The sequence below is a fragment of the Narcine bancroftii genome, chromosome 3 (assembly GCF_036971445.1).
Source record: "Narcine bancroftii isolate sNarBan1 chromosome 3, sNarBan1.hap1, whole genome shotgun sequence".
NCBI classification, from domain to species: domain Eukaryota; kingdom Metazoa; phylum Chordata; class Chondrichthyes; order Torpediniformes; family Narcinidae; genus Narcine; species Narcine bancroftii.
In genome coordinates, this window is record NC_091471.1 from 363,543,625 (window position 1) to 363,559,491 (window position 15,867).

The 15,867-nt window shown below is 40.1% G+C and overlaps 1 protein-coding gene across 16 annotated transcripts in view; it reads right to left on the reverse strand.

Annotated features, from left to right (window-relative positions):
* bahcc1b (BAH domain and coiled-coil containing 1b) overlaps positions 1–15,867 on the reverse strand; it is a 421,144-nt gene that overhangs the window by 114,506 nt on the left and 290,771 nt on the right. Inside the window, exon 31 of one of the 16 annotated variants that reach the window (XM_069930143.1) lies at positions 13,702–13,991. The exons of the other annotated variants lie outside the window; for them this stretch is intronic. The gene's annotated coding sequence lies outside the window, so the exon portion shown is untranslated. Of the gene's footprint in view, positions 1–13,701; positions 13,992–15,867 lie in introns of those variants that run through there. 16 annotated transcript variants of the gene reach the window in all.

Consider the following 15,867-nt stretch of genomic DNA (forward strand, 5'->3'; position numbering starts at 1 on the left):
GCTGTTTAAATTTCAAGACCAGTCACTCTCTATTCTTTTCTTTGACCTGATCTTGGATCTCGGCTGCAATGAACTCTATTTGAAATAGTCCTGGTGAAATAGAAGCAGGCGATCAGATTATTAGCAAGTAAAGGCCACTTGATAACCGTCAACAACACCTTCCACATTACTCACGATTGCAGGACTACTGATTAGGCAGTGAAATCCAATTGGATTTTTCCTGCTTATTCTGTACATGATATTCCAGTGCAGTTTTCCACATTGCTGGATAAATGGCAGTGTTGTGACTGTACTGGAAAGCAGGAATTGGTATTGCCCATGGAATTTGTGGTAAGTTTGAAGTCATGACCTACAGCCACTCTTTCCTGCGGTTGACCAAAGGCTGTGCTAGCACAATGAAGGATATCATGAATTTTATTATTATGTCAACCCTCATGGAAAGGTGGCTGATGAACTGGTTCACATAATCTATGGTCTTATTTTCACCTCTACTCTTGGAAGGAGTTATTATACAGTGTAGCTTATCAGCAGGGAAACTTGAATAAAAGGTGCAGAAGGTGGCGGGGTGCCACAAATGGTTCTGGAAGATGATTCATTGGCATCACCAGAATTTAGAGCAGATCTACAGGAGGTGCTGATCACATCTGCACCATTGAGAAGGTCTTAAAAGATTAGGAAACCTGCAAAATACTTAGGGGGCCACAGCACATTTAAGTAAAGCCTTGCTTTCCGTCCACCTCATGTAACATAAATATTTTTTATGTAGTTGGTAGGAGAGAAGAACAGAAGAAACCAATGTTTTACCAGAAAGGAGGCCCATAAACTTTAAGTAGACTCCTCGGTGGATCATAGCCAAAAGAGGTTGAGAATGGCTGATCTAGCGTACAAATTTTCTTCAGGTAAATAACGTTTCAGGTAAATAATTTTTTTTTTGTTTCTTTCCTTTAAAAGGAAATGCAGCATGGCAAGATGTGACATATATTTATATTGCCTAGACCAGTGGTTCTCAACCACCTTCTTTCCATTCACATCCCACTTTCAATAATCCTTATGCCATCAGTGCTCTGTGATTAGTAAGGGATTGCTGAAGGTGGGATGTGAGTGGGAAGGGAAGGTTGAGAATCACTGCTCTAGACCCAATTGTTACTGAAAAATTTTGCTTGAGAAAAATGGTCATTGGCCCATTTCCCTTGGAGTTATGAAACCGTGCACATAAGGTACAATTAAAACAATGGTTTTCAACCTTTTTCTTTCCACTCACATCCCTCCTGAAGCAATCCTTTACTAATCACAGAGCACCTATGGCAAAGGGTATGTGAGTGGAAAGAAAAAAATTGAGAACCACTGGCCTAGAACAATTGTTTAAGGTTGGTAGGGTCCAAAGAGATTACTCTGAAGGGATGGGGAATTTGTCCCAATATCCTGATAATGTTTATCCCTCAAGTGAATAAGCCAATAACTGTTTCCAACAGCTTGCGAGGTGCAAATTAACTACTGCATTATTTATGTAAGTCTACTTCCAAAATACTGGTGATATCCTGGAGGTGGAGAAGGCACTCTATAATGCATGCCTTTTGTTACGCAGAAGTAATGCTTTGATGTCCAAGATGGTGGTGAATTTGAAGAAAAAATGCTGGATCTGGACTTCCTGTCCTGGTGGCTCATTCATAGAGATTACAGTAAAATTCCAAAATTCTGGATGCCAGAAAGCATTTGTACTTTTCAAAAATTCTCAAACTTTTAAAATTTAGCAGGTTTTCGTGTGCATGCATGTGGAAGGGCCATGGATGCACCCATTTATAAACGCATAATAATGGATCCCAACAAAGATTAACTTGACGGTGTGAAGAGAAAGAACACAGTGAAATTGAGTGACAAATTTAAAATAATTAAAAATTTAGAACGTGGTGTAAGTAATACAGCTTTAACATCAGAAAGTCTACAATTTACAATATAAAAAAAGCTACTGCCGAGAAGTCCATGGAAACAGTTATTTAATTTGTGGAACAAAACTACAGCTTCGGTCATCAAGACGTCATGCATGTGCACGTGGTGCAGAATAATCTTACCCCAAAGAAATCAAAGAGTTGTAAACAACTATATGAAAGTTATTTAAAGAAAACAAAAGAAGTAACAAGCAGTGTGGCAGAAGCTGAAACTGTTCCATTCACAAACGGCGCAGCTTTATTCCCTCTGAAATATGAATTTTAAAAGTACTGCCCGAAAATCTGTAAAAAGCAAAATTCCAGACCAACCCAATCCCTGAGCAGTCTGGATTTTCGGACTTCTACGATATGCACATTTCATGTGTTCCCAGCAGGAGCCTCTTTGTGCTCCATTTAAAACAAAACCCCGGTGTCAATAAACTCGCAAAATCTCCTTTTATTGAAAAAACTTACATTGATCTATTCAGAGTCAGATAGGAGAGGAAGAGTTTAGAATGGAGAAAGCATTTATCCTGTATGGATAGGTGAACAAGTAAAGAAATGTAAAGCTTCGGCATATTCAGGAAGTTACTTTAAAGATATGCAACATTTAGCACATGTTCAGAATGCAATAGGTATATTGTACACTTAAAACCAAACATTAGAGCCAGCCTCCTTATGCAAAGCAAGGGGGTCGACAGTGAGCAGTGTGACTACAGCAAAGGTCAGAGGCGGAAACAGTTATTTCTATGGTTAACCAACTGTGATAAGTTTTAATAAAGTGCAGCTGTGGATGTTTAATGAACCGTTACTCGTCGCTCCCCTAAAGTTTACATTGCCCACCGGGACTAACAGTCTGTCATAATCATAAAATAATAACTGCATAAAACCAGAATAAATGCCATCTTGCTCTCTGAGGATATTACTGACAGCTTTACACTAAAAATACCAGATTGTTGTTAAAGGGAACTAACTTAAGAACTATTCTGTTATGCAGTTCATTTATCTATTTTTACCCCCTGACTTCAAACATTAAAAATGTGCAGGATAATATTACTGAGCTTCATGTGAAGGAAAAGAGACTTTGAAACTGTTGTTGAGACCTTCCGCAGTTAATTTTTGGAACACACCCTCTAATGAGACCAAATGCAATCGAATAGAAGTGTTCTATGGAAGATAAAAACTAATTATGGATTTCATAGTGCAGTATGTTAATCAAATACCCTCCTGATTTGAGCAAAAAAAAACTAGATATAAGGTAAGATTGGCAGTAATCTGTGTTTTAAAGTCATTGTGAAGATAAAGCCAAAGGTTAAAAAAATGCATTTTTAATAGGATTCTGAAAGGCCTTTTATTTGCTTTTGGCAATTCCTCTTGATCTCCTGCAGGTATGAAATTGGATCTGTTAGCAATACATTATTTGATATTTTGATGACCAAAGTTTGGTTCTAAAATATTTTCTTTGAGGTACCCTTTTACACTGTACATCACTGACTGGACCTTAAATTGTTTCATCTTTCTCTTGCCACACATATGACCAGCTGTATATTCTATAGACGTGGAGACTAACAAGTGAAGGATGATTCCGTGAGAACATCACTAATCAACTACAGCTCTGAATTGAGCCTTGCCTCCAGGGATCATGGTTAGATCACTGAAGCATCCAAGGCAGCAATTGTTCGTTGGCTCCCCCAACCAACCAAAGGATAATGTGCAAAAGACATTGGCCATTTGAAAGTACTTCAGTTTGCGAAAGGGGTGTATTTACTATATTGCCATCTTCATTTACTGATGCTTTCAGGTTTAAAATGAGATCAAAGGAAAAATCTTTTGTACCTATTTGTTATGTTGCATTCGATTCAAATTCAACTAAGTCAAGAGTTAAAGCCAAAGCCTTAAATTTTGTAGGCATGTAGTTGTATGTTTGTCAATCTTAATCATAAAATCATTCCGAAAAGCTGATTAACTACTGTCTCTTATAACTCTTCAAGCCAAAGGTCAAGTTTTTCTCAATACAGATCTCTATCAAGTTCAAATTTGAGTGTATTTTAATTCACGCATATATACAACCAAATGAAACAATGGTTCAGGAACAGCTGCTCCCCCTCCACCACCAGACTCCCCAACAGCAAACTCAATCAGTGACCCATTTAAGGGCTCCTACTTTGCACATTACTGCATAGTGATTTTTTTTTTAATGCATTGTATACTCAGTTTACATTCCTTTCCTGGTTTACATTTCTTGTAAATGTATCTCTTTTTCTTGAGCACAGTTACTGGTCAGTAGAAATTCTGCCTGGCCCACAGGAGAAAAAAAAATCTCAGGGTTGTATGTGAAGTCATGTACATAATCAAAATAAATCTGAACTTTGACCACTGTGCACTCACAATGCACGTTTCACACACATGACCTAAAATGAAATGTTGCCACAATAAAGTAATTAGATATAAATCAAAGTTAGTAAAATATCATTCAAAGTTAATAAAATATACATTAAAGGGACCACAAAGGTGATGGAGTATTTTTCAACTATCTCACAGTCTGAGGGAAAAAGCTACTCCCAATTCTGGTAGAGTCCTAATCCTGATGCTCCTGCACTTCCATCCAGATCAAGATAGGACTCCTCAATCTATATACCATATATGTTGCCGTATAAGAGGGCAGGTGCATGACGTCCCCAGAATTTCCACTTAAGATGTAGGTTTTGAGCGATACTCATACAAGACTACCCCAAGACTGGCACCTACCGCTGAGAGCTTACTGTCCCATTAGTCCAGGTAATTCCTGCGTTATTTTACTTTTCTGACTCAGTAGAACCATAGAACATTACTGCACAGAAACAGGCCCCTTTGGTCCTTCTAATCTGTTCAGAATATATTTTTTTTAATGTAGTCCCACTGACCCAGTCCATAGCCCTCTCTCATCCAAAAAACAATCCAACCAAGACCTCAATGGTGGAACAGGTGGATGAAGTTATTTTGAACTCAATGGCTATGAAGGCGGATGAAGGCTCCAACAAATCCATCAGCTCCAGTCATTGTGGTTTCCATGCCATTGGAACTAGTTGGTTGATTTGTGAACTATTGTGTGCTTCTTGGAGTGCAACATCAAGTACACGTTAAACAAATACACGCACAGGCATCTTCGCTTTGTGGATCAATGGAAAGAAGGCCATCACCCTCGACCTCGAGGGATAGCCATGACAGCAACAATCGATGACAAACAACAATGGTCCCAGCACTGATCTCTGAGGTACACCACTAATCACAGGCCTCCAGACTGAGAAGCAATCATCCACACTACTCTCTGGCTTCTCCCGTCCAGCCATTGTTGAATACAGTTCTTTACTTCACCATGAATACCTAGTGTCTGAACCTTCCTGACTTACCTCCCATGTAAGGCCTTATCAAAGGCCTTGCTAAACATCTTCAGCCTTTACTTCATCAACTTTCCAGGTAACTTCCTTGAAAAACTCTAAGATTTATTAAACACAACCTACCATGCAAAAAGTCTTGTTAACGATCCCTAATCAGTTTCTGGCTATCCAAACAATTGTATATCTGATCTCTTAGAACACCTTCCAATAATTTACATACTACTGATGTCAGGCTCATCAGCCTATAATTTCCAGGGTTACTTTTTAAATAACAGAACAACATGAGCCACCCTCCAGTCGTCCAGCACGGCACCCGTGGCCAAGGACATATTAAATATTTCTGCCAGAGCTCTCGCAATTTCCACTCTAGCCTCCCTCAAGGTCTGAAGGAATATCTGGTCAGGCCCAGAGGATTTTTATCCACCCTTATTTGCTTTAAGACAGCAAACACTTCATCCTGTATAGGCTCCATGACTTCACTGCTTGTTTTCCTTACTTCCCATGTCTCTGTGCCTGTTTTCTGAGTGAATACTGATTAAAAAAAAACATTTAACATTTCCTCCCCCCGATCTCTTTTGGCTCCATATAAAACTGACCACTCTGATCTTCAAGCGGACCAATTTTGTCCATTATTATTGCTTTGCTCTTAATATGCCTGTAGAAACCCTTAGGATTTTCCTTCACATTGTCTGCCAAAGCAACTTCATGTCTTTTTATTTTGCCTTCCTGATTTATTTCTTGAGTTTTCTCTTGCATTCTTTTTTATACTCCTCAAGTACCTCATTTGGTCCTTGTTGCCTATATGTGCTATACACCTCTCTTCTTCCAACCCAGATCCCTAATATCCCTCAAATACCAAGGTTCCTTATGTCTACTAACCTTGCCTTTAATCCTGACAGGAACTCTGTACTCTCAAAATTTCACCTATGAAGGTACTCCACTTATCTCGCACATCCTTGCCTGCAAACAACATCCCAATCGACGTATCCTGGATCCTTTCTCATTTCCTCAAAATTAGCCTTTCTCCAATAGAATCTCAACCTGAAGCCCAGACCTTCTCTGTGATTAATTTGAAACTAATGGCATTATGATGACTGGACCCAAAATGTTCCCCTGCTCATAATTCTGCCACCTGTCCTGTCTCGTTCCCTAAAAGATCTGGTATTTCATTATCTCTAGTTGGTATCTACATATTGATTTAGAAAATTTTCCTGAACATATTTGGCAAACTCCAAGCCATCCAGCCCTTTTATAGTGTGGGAGTCCCAGTCAATACGTGGAAAATTAAAATCCTCTACTATCACAACCTTATGTTTCCTGCAGGTGTCTGCTATCTCTCTACAGATTTTCTCCTTCAATTCTTCTTTACAATTGGGTGGTCTATAATACCACCCCATGACTGTGGTCATACCTTTCTTGTTCCTCAGCTCCAGCCACATAGCCTCAGTAGATGAGCACAGCTGTGATATTTTCCCTAACAAGCAATGGCACTCATACAAACTCCTTACAGACAGCGCGGGATTCAAACCCCGGTCCGGTCCTGATTGCTGGTGTTGTAAAGGTGTTGTGCGAACCGCTCCACCAACCGTGCCAACTAGAGGAACAAAATATGTATCTAAGACCTGCCTTTACCTGCTGAATCCTTGAAAAGGGTGGTTCTTGCTTACTATCCCTCTCTTCTAACCTGTTCTCGCCGAAGCATGTTGAGCCAAAGCCTCACCACTCTGATTCAGTCCAATCTGATGACCACCAATCCCTCGATGACCATTTCTTTTCACAAAAACAACTACACCGTTCATGAAGGAGTGAAAACTTTGAGAAATCCTATCTTTAAAAGTACCAGTAAATGGTCACTGCGAGATTTGATGAGCTTGACCTGATGAGGCAGTGCAAACAACACGCACCCTGGGGCCCTGGCTGATTGTTCACTGTTCATCAGTCATTGCAAATGGTTTATGCTGCTGGCCTCGTTTGCTGTGCTTTTACTTTAGGGTATGTTAGACAGGTTGATAATACATTTTTATCATCTTAATCTAACATTACTATTAATACAGCTTCCCAAACACAAGATTCAGTGGAAAAAGTATTTAGTGGTAGGACCATAGGAATTATGCAAGTGTTTTATTCTGTTCTCCATTGTCACAGGGGACACTCTAAACCACAGGATATCAAAGTTCAGATATTACACTTGGCGTGTAAGATGGCCCCTGGTTTTGGGGTGAAATTTTTAAAGTTTAAATACTCTCTTACGTGCCGACATATGAGCTATGTTTGGTGATGAACTTGGTCAAGCGTCCATTTCTTGTTTGGCACAGACACATTTATGTACAGCTGGTCAAATGAACAAGGTGAAGTTGAGATCTTCGTAGCACCATCAAGGGGACCCTGTTGGAGGCATAGAGTCCTTCCATTTGAATAAGATGGCTCTTCTAGCCAATAATGTAGAGAGGCCATAGCCCATTGTGCAGGTACTGAAAAACTCCATGCGTCTGGTTCAATAACCCCAAAAAGAGCAGGTATTGGATTAGGTCATAACTCCACCTGAAATACTGTTGAAAAGATATGAAAAATTTCTTTCCATTAGATTTCTAAGGATGGACAAGACCAAAACATACGTGTCAAGCCGCTTTTTTCCTGATTTGTGGTCAAGCAATATTCAAAGTTTCTGGGAGCATAAACAGTGGTTTTGATTAAAGCAATGAAAGTACTTGTGCACCTGTGTAATAACACACAGTAACCACCATCAAATTGACAACTTTAAATCAAGAAATGATCTCACATTTAAATTTTTTTAAATTAACAATAAAATTAAAAAAAATTCACATTAAAAATAACCAGCTGAATTAGACATCGTCTCAACAGGCTCACTTGAGGAATAGAGACCTTATTGACTAATGCTTCCTCGACCCTGAACCACAGTCTAAAATCACCTTCAGTGGTGCTGGTAGAACCTAAGCTTTGTATCCCCACCGAAACCTTTTCCTGGCAATAACATGAGCAAGAGACACCAAGGCATTGGCAACATCCAGCGCAGTCAATGACATCCAGTTTGTTTTTTACTGTTGCCAGACAACAGTGGACCTGTGGGGCCAAGCAGTCAATCACGCTGTGTGTACTGCGCTGACTCAGCAGGCCTCTCCACTACATATTAAGCACACAATTCCCAAGTCCCCAACAGTCATCTTACTCTCCTGCATGTGTTTTGAAATGACACGGTAAATCTCTGGAATTGAAAATATGTTGTCACCATCCAGCAGATCTGCCGATAGATTAGACAGTGTTAGTATTTGCAATGTCCATGGATGCTGACCAGAGCCGGCGAAGGCTGTACAACCTGCTGTTCGTTGGGGCAGGTCTCTGTTGGGAATAGCTAGCAATAATAGAAAACAGGCCCAGTCCAAGCATACAGAGCACATTTCTGACAACCTTGGATCTGTGATTGATTACCGATGCTGTAAGCATGTTTTGTTGCTTAGTGCCTTGAAGCGTCTGTGCAACTGTGCCATGGACCAGTTGGGAATGCAGTATTCCACAAGGTGAAGCTCTGCCACCCAGGGAGGTGCAAAGCAGGGCAGATCTCAGGCACTGCTATGGAGGGAAACAACATCTGAGGGTTGGTCTCAATGGGGCCCCCCTTTTGAAGATCTCAAAGGGTACTGGCAGTGCCAAAAGCATGTCCTTATCCAGCTGGTGCATCTATTGTTAGAGTGAAAAAACAAGGAAAAAAGATATGAGCACCTTGCCTTATCCATCAAACCTTTTAGCATTATTCATGGAATGTCAGCATTACTGACATGCTAGTATTTGTTGCCCCCTGAACTTGACAAGGCAGTGAGGGATATTGAATAGGAACAAGTGCATAGAATATACTTATGGAGTCAGACCATGTGAAAAAAGGCTATGAGACCAACCATGTCCATGTCGACCAATCGGCATCCATCAATATTAAGGCCATCTTCAAACACTTGGCAATGCCAAGGCTATTCATCTAGATATTTCTTAAAAGCTGTGAGCAAATCTGCTTCTATCACTCTCCAGTCATCATTCTTGGGGTAAAAGAAATGCCCCACCTCGAAAGCCTTCTAAATCTTTTGCTCTTAAATCTATATCCTTTCATTTCATTCATTTTTGATGTCAGAAGGTTTCCTGCAGTAAATCCTATCTATACCCTTCATAATTTTATAGACCTCAAACATGTCCCCTCTTAATTTCCTCAACTTCAGAGAAGACAGACGTAGCCTCTCCAACCTTGCCTCATACTAAAATACTCCATTCTTGGCAATATTCTGGTGAACCTCCTCTGTACCCTCTCCAGCGATATTGCATCCTTCCCATCGTGTGCTGACTAGAACTGTAGCCCATTCTGCAGATGAGGCCTGCCCAATGCTTTATAAAGCTGGAGCGTATCTCTCTGCTTTTGTATTCAATGCCCCAATGCACTGCCATCAAGGATCTTTGGACTTGCACACCAGTCTTTCAGATCCTCAGGACTTCCAACCACCTTATCATTCATGGCATATGGCCAAGCTCATTGCTACTCCCAAAATACACAAGACCTGTTGCATCTTGATAAACTTTACTCTCCATCACTAACCAATGGCCATCTTATCCAAATTCAATGTCACTTCCTGATATTTATGTTTATTATTCTACATACTTGTATTTTAATGGCCTTTTTCAACTGCTAATTCCACCATCAACGATCTACATGGGTGACATAATTCAAAGACATGTAAAGGTGAGTTGACCCATAAACAACCGACATCACAAAAATTGGTTGCTTTACTTGTCTCTATGTTCAGGCCATTAATGCAGTCAGGGATTGAGAAATATCTTAGGAGCACAGATTTCCCACTCTAACCAATTTCCATTCATTACAAAGAAAGGATAAAACATTGGTGACAGTATGCTGACCACCTGGGAGATGGATGAGAATTACCTGCTACCCAATTTATCTCGGAAAATAGAAAAACTAAAGGACTCCAATGCCAATGAAGAGGCAACACATTTCCAGGATCACACTTGAATAAAAGATGAGCATCTAACTATGATTCTAAGGAGTCCATAAAAATAAACTTGGCAGATGATATGATCATGCAGTGATGTACAAAAATTTCCACCATTGTTGACGTGCTGTTTATCAGACTGTTGGAAGCGTGTGAACCTATCCTCTCCTTCACTCACCATCTTTACATTGTCCTTTAGTGGACCTTGCTGTGTCCAAATTTGTTGCTCATTTGTCCTCCTTGCATTGGTGACTGCATTTCAAAGTGAAGTACTTTGCAACATCTGAACGGGATGTCAAAGATACTTCATAATTGGAAATCTTCTTTTAGTCAACTACTGGCACAGACGTGATGAACTGAAGGAACTATTCTACACTGTACAACTCGATAACTATATCTTTAACAACATTGATGTGGAGGAAAAAGAGCTTCCACTTTTTGGATGTGAATCGTAGTTTCGAGTTTATTTCACTTAAAGAAACCAACATCAATTGAAAGGATTTTACACTTTGCACAGGCTCAGTTCCAATGAACAATTTTCCCCCAAATCAAGTAAATGAATAACTTTGAAATAATGCTGGACTGTTTAATTGACATTTCTAGGTTATGATGCCTTCTAGTTGAATCCTTTCCCCTTCAATTCCGTAAGTGGAAGGAACATTTTCATCAAAATATATTGGGATCTATTTTGGATACCTTTTAAGCTTCTCATTTGAAAGGACCACTAAATAGGGTGTCTATTCCCGGTATGCTCATTTTAAATAAAAATTACATGATTCTTTAAGAATAAAATAACCTTCCACTCGCTAGCAATGGGCTTCTGAAAGACATTCTGTAAACCAGGAGTCATTTTTATTTTGATTAATGGTAGATTAAAAAATAGTCCACCTTGAAAAAGCTGGAGCTCTAACAAGGAAGGGATTCTGGACTGTGATGATGAATATACCCAGTCACGGTGCACAGTTTCTTGGGGTTAGTGGCCTCATCTCTGGTGACTACATCGAGGAGAACTTGCAGGGGTGAAAAGGGGATTTAGTAACATTCAAGGTTACTGCATTTAAATAGCAGCTTATGCAAACACGTCATCCCAGAGTGCTTTAGAGACAATGTTGAATTGTACTGTTGGAAACGCATTATGACAATTTAAAAATAACTCCGTTGTTGTTCTTCCAAATAGGCCATGGATCTCAGAGGTCAGACAGTATATCAATGCAAGAACTGATGTGAAGACGCAGTTCACTCTAAGTAGCAGATGTGGATGGAGGGGCTGAAAGGCATATTGGATTCTCAACTTTGTAAATAGAGGCACAGAGGGCAAGAGCAAGAAAATTAGGATGAACTATTACAAAACGTTGATTAGGCCACTTTTGCATTCATTCAGGAACCCATTTTTTTTAGGACAAACAAAGGTTTTAGAGAGGCTGTAGAAAAGATTTATCAAAAATAATTCCATGAATCAGAAACTAATATAGATTGTATTGTTCACCATGCAACAGAAGAGTCTGTGAGGGAATCTGATGGAGATATTTAAATCATGAAAGGTACAGAGAAGACAGAATGTGTAATCCCATTATTGGAAGGCTTTCTACTAAGTTTTTGGGAATCACTATCTTGGAGGATCCTTCCTGAGCCCATCCCACTTATGGCATCAAGAAGTAAGCTCGTTAGAACCTCTGCTTCCTCAGGCGTTTGCTGAGGTTTGGCGTGACATCTGAAACCTTAGCACATTTCTACAGATGTGTGGGACACCAATATCCCCGAGTGTAAAGCCCTGCAAAAGGTAGTGAACACAACCCAGGACATCACAGGCAAAACCCTCCCCATCATCGAGAACGTCGACAGGAAACGCTGCTGTCAGAGAGCAGCAGCAATTATCAAGAATCCACGTCACCCAGCACACACTCTATTCTTGCTGCTACCATCAGGGAAGAGGCATCAGTGCCACAAGGCTCACACCACCAGTTCAGGAACAGCTGTGACCCCTCCACCATCAGACTCGTCAACAATAAACTCAATAAAGGACTCTTGCTTTTGCACACTTTATTGATTTTATTTCTTTGTCTTGCATGATCAGTTTGGTTTGTTTACATTTCTTTATTTGTTTACACATGTATTTTGAGTTGGTGTTTTGCATTCCCAGTAAGTGGTAATTCTGCCTCGCTCGCAGGAAAAAGAATCTTAGAGTTGTATGCATACAGAAAGTACTCTGATAATAAATCTGAACTTTGAACTCAGAATTAAGAACGTAAAAAGATGAGGGGTGAAAGAACCTAAAGAAAGTCTTTTTTTTTGGCCACAGTAAGCGGTTGAAGTCTGGAACGCATCAACAGGGGCGATAGTGGTCGCAGATTGATTGCGGTGAAAGCACCTGAAAGGGAATAATTTCCAGACCTGTCGGGAATGGAGCAAGCTGAATATACAGTTTCACTGGCTGACTGTCTTCTTATTTTTATGTGGCCACTTGCATTTCTAATTGCACCTCTCCAACCACGCCATATTCCTGGAGCACCAGCCACTTAGTTAGACAGATAGGTGAGATGTGCTTGCTACCCTTGGCATTTTCTGATGTGACAATGAACATCAGGCTTGCCCCTGTGATGGCTCCTTTTGTCTCTCCTTTACACAGGATTGAAGCAAGCACATATCTCTTGGTTTTCTCTTGTGAAAAATTAATCATTGTTCCTCCTTTATTTCTCCTGAGATTTCAGGTCCTGAATGCACACAGCCCAATGCCTCTGGAGGGCAGAACTGCTCTTGTTGTGTTGCAGTGGATTCCCACAGACTTCACAGACCCAGGGCACCAAAGGAGCTGGTAGATCAGCATGAGGCTTATAGGAGAGAAACAGTAAAGAATTCCCATTTAATATCCAATAATCTCTTCCTGGAAATGTTTGCTTGACTGATGGAGGGGAAACGTGTCTGAACTGGTGTCCCCCTCGATACCACGTCACAGGTTCTTGCAATCAACTAAATGATGCAACAGAAGACCAGAAGCACAAAGAAATCCTGTCTTCAGATGGAAAACTGTCTTAAAATGAGGAAACCGAGTGCCTATAGGTTTGAGAGTGAGTTTATTGAGAGGATGTCATTTGTGAATGAAACAGCATGCTGGACATTTAGAAACACATCACCTTTAACATATTTAATTATTGCACAAATATGAAGGCCATTTGACAATGGCTACTGAGAAAAAGGACATCATATAACAAATTCTCCTTTAATTATGCAACTGGTTATCAGAACAGAAAGCAGATCAAAAATATGAGTATAATATTAATGATCTTAACACAGGTTTTTATGTTCTTGGTTTAATTTTAAGCCATGGTGTAAATGATCTTTTACACTTGATTTATTTTTGGTTGGATTGCTACCTGAACAACAAATTACAGCAAATGTGTGTGCTTGAAGGCAAGTAAAATGCAGACGTGTCTTTATTAGCTCACCAGGTTAATTCAGCAATTCACTGAATCATAAGGGCAAGAAAGATTCACGTCCGGAGAGAAATGAAGCGACTCTGATGCTCTTCATGCCCAGTAAGGATCAGCTGATCAGATGGTCCGCTCCTTGATCGGGTATCTCACTGGGTGCCAGATGGCAATAAACTTAGATTGTTTACAAGGAGCACAAACTGGGGCTTGCCACTCACCCTTATCATTGATTTCATCAGCTGACCGAAGGCACCTCTGGATTTAATGAAGAAGTGGATGTTAAGGTGTTAAGACATGCGTACAAGACGGTAACAGGCCCTTTCAGCCCACGCTGCCCAATTACATCCATTGACCTACGACCCGGGTACATTTTTGAACGGTGGGAGGAAACCAGAACAACTAGAAGAAACGCATGGAGACACAGGATAATGTACAAAATACTGGCTGGCTGCAGCAACTACGAACCCCGGTCACTGGCGCTGCAATTACGTGGTGCTAACGGCTACGCTAACCGTTTCTACCAGAGTTTGGGAAGGATCAAAGGCCAAAAAATGTTTCTGTTAGTTCTCCAGCATGAAAACAGTGTGGGAGGTCACTGTAATGGCATTTTAAAAGCACAAAAATGTAGAATTTACTTGCTTAGATCCAATAAAAGTCCAGGAGACCCCTGCCATCTCCAAAGATGCCTTTTTCAGTAGCAGTGGGAATTAGGGGGGGGTTACATTTCCTATATCAGTGGCTCCTTTTCTACCTGATCCAAGATCAGGGAGGAGATCTTAAAGGGACAGAACATTATATAACCTGCATTCTTTCAGCCACTGGGAGATACTGACACCAATGAGTAAGATGCATGGTCAAATCTTCCAGGGGATAGTTTGTAAATTTTTAAAAAAAATTTTTCACACTATGAACCATATTAATCAAAATACACACAAACATTTCCCTCTTGAATATACACAGTGGCATTTTCTCCCCTTTTTTCCCCCTTCCTTCCTTCCCACCCCCCTCCAAACCCATTAAACTTTCAACATATACATTAAACCCATTAAATAATGTCATTACACAATGAAAATAAACAAGAAAATTGTGTCGCATCAGGTCATTTTGTCTTCTTTTCATTTTAGGGGATGGAGGTCCACGGTTGGCCCTCTCTGTTGTGTTCTATGTACGGTTCCCAAATTTGTTCATATAATGTGACTTTATTTTTTAAATTATATGTTATTTTTTCCAATGGAATACATTTATTCATTTCCATGTACCATTACTGTACTCTCGGGCTCTCTTCTGATTTCCAGGTTGACATTATACATTTTTTTTGCTACAGCTAAGGCCATCATAATAAATCTTTTTTGCGCTTCATCCAGTTTGAGGCCTAATTCTTTACTTCTTATATTACTTAGAAGAAAGATCTCTGGATTTTTTGGTATGTTGCTTTTTGTGATTTTATTTAATACCTGATTTAGATCTTCCCAAAACTTTCTCATTTTCTCACATGCCCAAATTGCATGTACTGTTGTTCCTGTTTCCTTCTTACAGCGAAAACATCTATCTGATAATGTTGGATCCCATTTATTCCCAGGGGATAGTTGAGGGTAAAACAAGATGTGCAGGAAGCAGCTTCTTCGTGGAATGGGTAATTGCAAAATGAAGTTACTGGGGAGGGGAGGGAGTGCCGGAAATAAATGAGTGCCCATCATGAATACCTTCACTTCTGGAAACCATTGAGGATAACGTTCCTCGCTTTATCAGTTGAGTGTTTTTAAAACTCTGCTGCCAAGTGCCATTGAGCAGCAAAGTGTCACAAGCGCCACATACGAATCCCAAGGCTGTATTTATTTTATTTGCTGGGTGCCACAGTTTAATGCTATTTCCTTAGGACCTTGTGTAGGAAGGAAAGGACCTGGTTGTCATGGTCCACATGTAAAAGGCAGGTCAAAGGGGGTTGTTCTGGAAGAGTTCGAGCAGCTAAGGTTCAGGTTAAAAGGATAATAATTTCTAATTATAAACCAAGTCACATGCAAAGTGTAAAGGAGAAATTAAAACACTGGAACCAGTACTGGGGATGGAGTTCAATGAATCAGGCTGGAAAAATCAAATAATTGAACGTGCAGGACAGGCTTTAAACTAATTG